At 38.9% G+C, this 9,655-nt stretch overlaps 1 protein-coding gene across 2 annotated transcripts in view; it reads right to left on the reverse strand.

Moving 5' to 3' along the window:
* ENOX2 (ecto-NOX disulfide-thiol exchanger 2) overlaps positions 1-9,655 on the reverse strand; it is a 374,580-nt gene that overhangs the window by 20,386 nt on the left and 344,539 nt on the right. Inside the window, exon 14 of one of the 2 annotated variants that reach the window (XM_055081650.1) lies at positions 1,518-1,527. The exons of the other annotated variant lie outside the window; for it this stretch is intronic. The gene's annotated coding sequence lies outside the window, so the exon portion shown is untranslated. Of the gene's footprint in view, positions 1-1,517; positions 1,528-9,655 lie in introns of those variants that run through there. 2 annotated transcript variants of the gene reach the window in all.

Below are 9,655 nucleotides of genomic sequence, written 5' to 3' on the forward strand. Positions count from 1 at the left end.
CATATATACAATGGAATATTACTCAGCCATAAAAAGGAACGAAATTGGGTCATTTGTTGAGACATGGATGGATCTAGAGACTGTCATACAGAGTGAAGTAAGTCAGAAAGAGAAAAACAAATATCGTATATTAATGCATGTATGTGGAACCTAGAAAAATGGTACAGATGAACCGTTTTGCAGGGCAGAAGTTGAGACACAGATGCAGAGAACAAACGTATGGACACCAAGGGGGAAAGCTGCAGGGGGTGGGGATTGTGGTGTGATGAATTGGGCGTTTGGGATTGACATGTATACACTGATATGTATAAAATTGATGACTAATAAGAAAAAAAATGTCATGTACCACAATGTTCATTGCAGCACTATTTACAATAGCCATGACATGGAAGCAACCTAAATGTTCATCAACAGAGGAATGGAGAAAGAAAATGTGGTACATATATACAATGGAATATTACTCAACCATAAAAAGGAACAAAATTGGGTCATTTATAGAGACATGGATGGACCTTGAGTGTGTCATGTAGAGTGAAGTAAGTCAGAAAGAGGAAAACAAATGTTATATAATGACACATATATATGTGGAATCTGAAAAAATTGCTATAGATGATATTATTTACAGAGCAGAAATAGAGGCATGAACATAGAGAATGAATGTATGGATACCAAGGGGGAAGGGGATGTGGGATGATTTGGGAGATTGGGATTGACATATATACACTATTGATACTATGTATAAAATAGGTAACTAATGAGAACCTGCTGTATAGCACAGGGAACTGTACTCAATGCTCTGTGGTAACTAAATGGGAAGGAAATCCAAAAAAGAAGGAATATATGTATACGTATAGCTGATTCACTTTGCTGTACAGTAGAAACTAACACAGCATTGTAAAGCAACTATACTCCAATAAAACTTTTTTTAAAATAAAATTTTTTATTTTTTATTGAGGTATAGTTGATTTGCAATATTACATTAATTTCACTGTGTAACATAGTGATTCAAAATTTTTATAGATTTTACTCCATTTCAAGTTATTATAAAATATTGGCTGTGTCCCCTATGCTGAACAATATATCCTTGTAGCTTACTTATTTTACGCATAGTAGTCTGTGCCTCTTAATCCCCTACCCCTATCTTGCCCCTTCCTGCTTCCCTCTTCCCACTGGTAATCATTAGTTTGTTCTCTATATCTGTGAGTCTGTTTCTTTTTTTATTATACTCACCAGTTTGTTTTATTCTTTAGATTCCACATATAAGTGATAGCATACAATATTTGTCTTTCTCTGACTTACTTCACTAAACATAATATCCTCCAAGTCCATCCATGTTGCTGCAAATGCCAAAATTTCATTCTTTTTTATGGCCGAGTAGTATTCCATTGTATATATATATACCACTTCTTCTTTATCCATTCATCTGTTGATGGACACTTAGGTTGCTTCCATATCTTGGCTGTTATAAATAATTCTGCTAACTTTTAATACTCTTGATGGTGTTTTCCCAGGGCTGTGTTTGTAGTGCTGTGGAAACTTAGATGGTTAGTAGTGTGCTGTGAAGACTGCATTGAGGTCAAGGAGAAGAAAGAGGGGTAATCTATTCATGACTAAAACAATCAATGATGAAAAGTGGTAGAAATGTACGGAGGGCATTAATAAGTGAGTACTGTGAGGCAGATTGATAACAGCAAGGGCTTTGGCATCGCCCAGTCTTGGGTTTGAATTCTGTGTGACTTTGGAAATATGACCTAAATTTACTGAGCCTCAGATTTCAAAAAAGTATGAAAAATTTGAAACATTCCAAAGGTAAAAAAGAATAATATAGCAAATATAATGCGCTCATCACCAAGTCTTAATATATAGAATAATTATATTTACAAATACAATTGTAGACTCATGTATATCATTCCACAAGCACATTTGCCTCCCTGCTCTCCGATCCTGCCACTCTCCACAGTCCCACCATACACACACACTCAAGGCAGTTAATACAAAAAAACTCAAAAAGATTCTGACATATAGAAAGGAAAATTGCTTCTGAAATGGCAGGGGTTGACAGAGACTCTCTTATTGCAGGGTTAATTAATATATCAAGCAAAAGATTAGTAAAAGGGCTTTTATAGGGAAATTATGGATAGAATTTCTACTTTAAAAATATAAATTAGAATCTGCCAGGAGAACATTAGATTTCTAGTAGGCTGCATGGTTTTCTGAACATGAACAGATTAGTTAGTCCCTCTAATGAGATCTCAGTATACACATTGGTTCTATGTGGGTATGATGGTTAAGTCTCTGTATCAACTTGGTTGGGCCACAATGCCCAGATACTTGGTAAAGCATTCTGGATGTTTCTGTGAAGTTGTTTTTGGATGAGATTAGCATTTAAATTGTGGTGGACCTCATCTGATCAGTTGAAGGCCTTAAGAAAACAAGGATTGGGCTCCCCTGAAAAGAAGGAATTCTGCCTTCAGGCTGCCTTTGTGTTAGAGCTACAACATGAACTCTTTCCTGGATTTCCAGCCTGCTGGTTTACCCTGCAGATTTTGGATTTACCTAGCTTCCACAGTCACGTAAGCCAATTCCTTATCATCTCTCTCTCCACCCCCCCTGCACACACCCTTTTGATTCTGTTTCTCTGGGGAATCCTGACTAATACAGTTGGTTAAGCAACCCCTCTTTTGCTTTCCAAAAGGTAAAATCATGGGTGCTTTCTAATCATCCTATTGGTTCCTACGTTTCAAATACATATGCACAGCTGTACATACCTTACATGTTATGTCACTCCTTAGTGCAAAACCTCTCCACAACTACCTCTCTTTACCAGGTTAAGTAAAAAACGCCTTGGCTTAGCATCCCAAGCTTTCCACAATTTTCCTGTTCACTATGTCCTTATGCTCCTATACTCCAAATAAATTGTAACAAATACCTCTGTATGTGACTCTTGCTAAACTTGGATGATATTCACTCTATACCCTGCATATCTTAAACCCAACTTCAGACATGTCCTACCATGTTTCAGATTCTCTTCTAGAAGCTGAAAATTTGTGGGAACAAGACAGATATGGTCCCTTTGCTCATGGAGCTGGGGTAAGGCAGTGAAGGTATCCTGGAAAAAGCGACATTTAGGCTGAGACCTGAAGCATAGGTAGGATTTAGGCAAAAAAGGGGGATGGGCAACGAGGAGAGAACATTCCAGGCAGAAGGAGTAGTTTGTATGAATATGCAGAGGAGAGAAAGGGGAGGTAGGGCGTGACTTTTGGGGAAACAAATAGTTCAGTAGGTTGAAAGTTAAATATGAGCATGGAAAGATGAATGATGAAGCTGGAGAATTAAGCCAGGTCAGATCATAAAGGGCTTTGTAGGTTCTGCTACTTAGGTTGTGGTGATGAGATGGGTTTTATTATCATTATTATCTTCTTTCTACATGTAAGGAAACTGAGTCTCAGAGGAGGTAAATAATTTGCCCATGGTTTCACAGCTACTAAGTAGCAGAACTGGCATTAAAATCTAGGTCTGTTTGATTTTACTACACCATGCCACCCTATAAGAATTCAATTTAATAATTCAGTTCTTCATAGGGAACGCTGAGTAGTCTGGTTTGGCTAAAACATATAGAGGAAAATAGTGGGTCAGGAAACCAGAAAAGTACAGTGAGTCCAGATTATGAGGGGGGACACTTAAATGCCCACCTGAGGAATCCATACTTAATTATTTTGATTTTACAGATGAGGAAACTGAGACTCAAAAAGCTAAGAAATTTGCCCATGGTTTCAAGGTCAGTAAGTGATGGAACTGGAATTGAACTGAGGTTTAACTGGTGCCCGAGTCTGAGGTCTGTACCATTTTCTCAAAACTGCCTTCAACTGCTTCCTCTTCTCTAGCTCTATCTACTCAGCCATCAAAAAAACTTCCACCTATTTTGAGCACTTACAAACTGTACAAACTGCTCTGCATTCAGTAGCTCATTTAGTCCTCCCAGCAGTTCTGTAAAGGAGAGTACTATATTTATCCTCATTTTATAAATGAGGGAACCGTGTCTCAGAGAGGTCGAGTAACTTGCTTAATGTTGTACTGTGAGCATATTGCATAACTGTGTACATAATGGTGATAGTTGAAGCTCCAGGAGTAGATGTGGTCACTGAGGAGGATAATGAGCAGGGATAGAAAGACAGAGAGAAATAGGAGAGGAGAGGCAAGGAAAAGGGACGTGAAGGTGCATTAGTCAGCTATGGCCGCCATAACAAAATACCATAGACAGGGAAGCTTTAATAACAGGAATGTAGTTCTTAAAGCTCTGGAGGGTAGAAATCCAAGATCAAGATGTTGGCAGATTTGGTTCTCTGGTGAGGGCTCTCACTCTCTTCCTGGCTTCCAGAAGGCTGCCTTCTTGCTGTGTCAGTTTGTAATGGGAGAAAGAGAGGGAAAGGGAAAGGGAGGAAGAGAAAGAGAAAGACAGAGGCAGGAAGCTTATAAGAATACTAATCCCAGCAGGAGGGCCTCACCCTCATGACCTCATCTAACCCATATTACCTCCCAAAGGCCCCACCTCCAGATACCATCACATTGGGGGTTGGGGCTTCAAACATACGAATTTTGAGGGAGCACAATTCAGTCCATAACAGAAGGGAAGAGAAGAGAAGAGAAAGATAGAATGAAAATGTAAATAGATCCTGAGAGAATGTCCATACAAACAGAGAGAAGGAGGCAAAGGAGCCAGTGGAAACAGAGACATTGTTCAAGGGAGTGGTATGCCCTGGAGGATGAGGCAGGGAAGGGATTTCTAGGAGGGTGGGCCAAGAGTGTTGACTGCTTCTAAGTCACTGCAGTGGACAAGGTCACATGGAACTGCCCAAATGTTGGATTTGGTCACTTGGGATGCTTCAGCTAGCACAGTGGTAGGGACTGAGGACAGACTGTATAGGATTCAGATGTGAGAAAACAGAGCATAGGTGGATGCTGAGGTTGAGTGGAGACAGGGCACAGAAAGGAAGGGGAGATCTCTGGTTGAAGAAAACAAATTTCAGATGGGGGATACTAAGTGATTTTGAATGATTGACAGGAAGGGGATAGTTGAGGAGAGACTGAGGTTCAAGCAAATCAGTGAGTGACAGTGGTAAATCATTAATGGAGTAAGTTCCTGGAGGAGCTGAGGGGTAGGGGACTGAGCAGAGTTGGAGAGCTCAGCTTTGGACAGCAGGATACATGAGGTGCAGTGGACACAGCACAGTCTTTATAGTATTACAGACTTGGTTCTTGGTTTGACTACTTATTAAGTTATGACCTTGTTGAAGTCACTTAATCTCTTTCAGCCTGAGTCTCCATAACTATCAAATGGAGGTAATGATAGGACCTATTTCTTAGGGTAGTAGTGAGAATCCAATGAGATAATAGATGGGAAACCACCTAGCATAGGGTCTGGCACCCAGGGGTGCTCTATAAAAGGGTGATGAAGGAAAATACAGAGATATTTGGAGGAGTGAAATTGAATTAACATATATGACCTGGGCTCATAATTCAAAAATTGCCTAAGGAATATTGTTCCTTGCTTTGATTCGGTCCACTAGTGCCTCACTATGGTAGGTTTTCATGCTGCTCACTAGTATTGCTGGTGCTTTTCTTTCTGGGCACAGAGTAGGACTATACTTTTCTCCTCTCTTGAAGTTAGATGTGGCCATATGACTTGCTTTAGTAAATGGAATACGAGCTGAAGTGACATGTGTCACTTCTAAGTAGAAGCATTTAATTGTTGGTTCTCAACTCCCCAGTGCTCTTTTCCTCTGCACTGTCAAACAGGAAAGCACCCACTGATAATGGAAATGCAATGCTGAGCCATCAAATGGAAGACAGCTACCCTAAACAGTCACCTAGACCAGCAGTGCACTGTTTGGGAGAGAAAGAAACTCATGTTGTTTTAACCTACTGAGATCTTTAAATCGTTCACTATTGCAGCATAACCTGGCCTATCTTGATTTATATGCCCTAAAAAGTAAAATCGAAGTGTCACTTAATTTAATACCTAGTAGTGTCTTTGAGGACACAGTATGAAAAGTGAGATGAAGTTAATGTGACTGATTTTTAACAACTTGCCAGAATTTACTGTCCCCCAAATTAATGTTCTTGCCTTCAAAGTAGTCACTGTGGGATTATATCATAATTTAAATGATGTTAAAAACAGTTATGAAATTACTTTTACAACTCAGCCTCAAAATTGATTAGTCATTTACTATGTGCCAGGCACTGTGGAGACAGAGATGAAAAGACATGTTCTTTTCCGTTCAGGAACTCATAGTGTTGCAGCAGGAAATATGTAAGTGTTCTAAAGTGTTGCAATGCATGGTGGGACCATAGATGAAGAAATGGTCAGTTATACCAGAGGAATTCAGGGAAGGCTTCATAAATGAGAGATAACTAGGTGTTCACTAGACTGATAGATCAGGGGTGGAGGCGAGGCTATTTCAGGCAAGGGGACAACGGGAGCAAAGGTTTGAAGTAGCACGGCACATTTGGGTAAGTGCAAGTGCTTGTATGTCTGTACATCTGGAGCCTAGTTCAAGAAGGGGATGCTGGAAGACATGAGACTGGAGAACAGGTAGGGGGCAGATCATGGAGGGCCATCCATTGTGCTAGCAAGGATTGTAGCATAGACAGAGTAGTCCTGGGGCTAGTGGTTCAAAATCCTCTTCTGCAGAAGAGAAAAGATAATGACACCAGTACTGGTTTAGCGGGATATTGAAGATGGCTTCCAAATGCCTCAAAGTTTCTGAAAAACATTAACTTGATATTTGTCTCCTTAGGTTTCTGATAAGTATGAATCTCTCTACTTCCTTAATGGCCTCTGTTCTGCTTTCATGTTTTGGTCTGGTTTTTTTTTGCATTATGTTTAATCTTAAAACCCATTTCAAATTATTTGAGAAGTAGGTATGAATCCCAAATCAGAATATCAAGAGGGAGGGGATATGGGGATAGATGTGTATGTATAGCTGATTTACTTTGTTATACAGCAGAAACTAACATAACATTGTAAAGCAATTATACTCCAATAAAGATGTTAAAAAAAAGAATATCATAGAAACATTGAAGTCTAGAGGTAGAAGAGGTCTTTGCATTTAACTGAGGGCAAAATATATGGACATCAGTAGAGTCCTCTCTTACAGGTGGGACTTTGTCCTCAGGTCCTCCCAAATGTTCTCTCATGCTTAACTTTCTCCATGTTTAATGTATGCGAGAGGGTGAGGTGAGAGAAGGCTTAGAAGTAGAAGGGTTGAGTAAAAATTTTGCAATGTCTGTTGCTGGTACATGCTATTTACAAATCAATGTTTAAAAGTTCAAGGGTCATGTGATAGGAAAGGGGCAATACCCTATTAAAAGCCTCATTGGAAAGGTGAAATATTAATGTAAATTCTCATCTTCAGAATTAGAATTGGATAAATAAACTATAAAACTTTTGATGAAGAATATGCTGTTTTCAGTGACGGTGAATGTAGTATTCCTTATAATTAAAAAAATTTGGAATCAAGCTAAATGACATACTATAGGAGATTTGTTAAGTAATTCATAGTGCAATGAGAGAATGAAATATTATATAGCTATGGCTGGCAGAAAGCTAAGATGGCCTCCAAGTTTCCAGCCATGGTGTACACACCTGGCATACTTTCCTCCCCCAAAGAGTAGGTAAGCATATGATTATGATGGGATAATTGCTCCCTTATTTAAGTTATGTTACATGTCAAAGGTGTTGAGATAGTCACTCCCGTGATTATATTGTAGCAGACTGGTTAGATATTCTCTTGTGTGTTTTGAAGAAGTTGTTATGTTGTGAGAGGGCCATGTGCTAGGACCTGAGAGTGGCCTATAAGAGCTAAGAGCAACTCTTGACAGACAACTAACAAGAAAACAACTGCAAGGAGCTGAATTCTGCCACAAACCTGAATGAGCTCAAAAGAGGACCCTGATCCTTAGATGAGATCACAGCCCTGGCTGACACCTTGATTTCAAACTGGGGAGACCCTGAGTAGACAACCTTGCTAACTCATGCCAGGAATACTGACTCATGGAAAGTGTGAGATAGTAAATTTGTGTTTTAAACTACTAATGTTTTCGTAATTTGTTATTTAGCAATAGAAAACTAATACAATAGTTATATAAAAATACATCTGTGAAAATTTATTCAATGATTTTTGAAACTACTTTCAAGGCTGAAAATAAAGATATAAAGTTTTATGCATAATATGCTCTTAGGCTCACCAAGGAAAATAATTAGACAAAAGACTGGAAAGAAATATTCTAGCAAGTCAAAAGTGGTTGTTTCTGGGATTTTGGGTAATTTTTACTTTTGCTCTTTTTACATGTTTCTATATACATTTTCTATACAAGAATGGATTCATTTGATAACCAGTAATCATTAAGTATAACTTCAGAAAAAGAAAAATATAGGTATTGAGAATATAAAAATTATTGAAGAAAATATGCTTTTCTTAAAGATGTTTGTCACAGTAATTTTACTTGTATTAATATGAACTAATGACTCAAAAAACATATGCCTGGAACAATGGTACTCCAGTATCAATGAGCACATCTAGCACTCAGATCTTGGTTTCTAAATACTATTTGCTACTAAAAGAAAACAAAGGCTCTTACAGAAATAGCTGATCCAGGTCTGGGGCAGGGAAAGTACAAAGTGAGCCTGGTGCATCCTGTTGTGCCAGAAAACAACAGAGTACTCAAAGAGTAATGGGATCATATCAAAAGACCATAGGAAGCAGCTTGAAGGGGAACCCTCTGGTCAACTTTGGGACAATTCGAGTATAAAAAGAATAATGATTATAATTGTTTACAACACATCAATTTAAAAAAAAATCCATGAGTCCACTCTAGTATCTATATCTACCTATTTATCTAACTATCATCTAAAAGAATAACAGAAAAAAGAGAAAGTCTTCTTCATAGTAGTGTCAAAGAATGACAGAATTAGAAATATCATTTTATTACACAATGTAATAATTGCTGATTGAGCCAGGCAGAGATCATTGGTGTATTTGAAAACGATTGGATAAAAGATTGTTGGGGAAAGGCATATTCAGGGCTTCCCTGGTGGCGCAGTGGTTGAGAATCCGCCTGCCGATGCAGGGGACATGGGTTCATGCCCCGGTCTGGGAAGATCCCACATGCCGCGGAGCAACTGGGCCCGTGAGCCATGGCCACTGAGCCTGCGCGTCCGGAGCCTGTGCTCTGCAACGGGAGAGGCCACAACAGTGAGAGGCCCGCGTACCGCAAAAAAAAAAAAAAAAAAAAAGCATATGCACACAGTGCTGATAAATCACCCCACAGTTTACCTAGTAATTACAAAAGGAAAACTGTATCTTAATGATAGAGAGCTATCTGGAGGTCATCATCTTAACCTAAAAATCAAATAACTAATAGTGGGATGATGTGACATTGTATGCCTCTGCTATGCCTCTCCATGCCACTCTCTCACTTTGTCCCAGCTTACCCTTCCCCCACCCCGTATCCTCAAGTCCATTCTCTAGTAGGTCTGTGTCTTTTTTTTTTACTGTTTTTTTAAACATCTTTATTGGAGTATAATTGCTTTACAATGGTGTGTTAGTTTCTGCTTTATAAAAAAGTGAATCAGTTATACATATACATATGTTCC

The sequence above is a fragment of the Physeter macrocephalus genome, chromosome 21 (genome assembly GCF_002837175.3).
Source record: "Physeter macrocephalus isolate SW-GA chromosome 21, ASM283717v5, whole genome shotgun sequence".
In the NCBI taxonomy this organism is placed as follows: Eukaryota; Metazoa; Chordata; class Mammalia; order Artiodactyla; family Physeteridae; genus Physeter; species Physeter macrocephalus.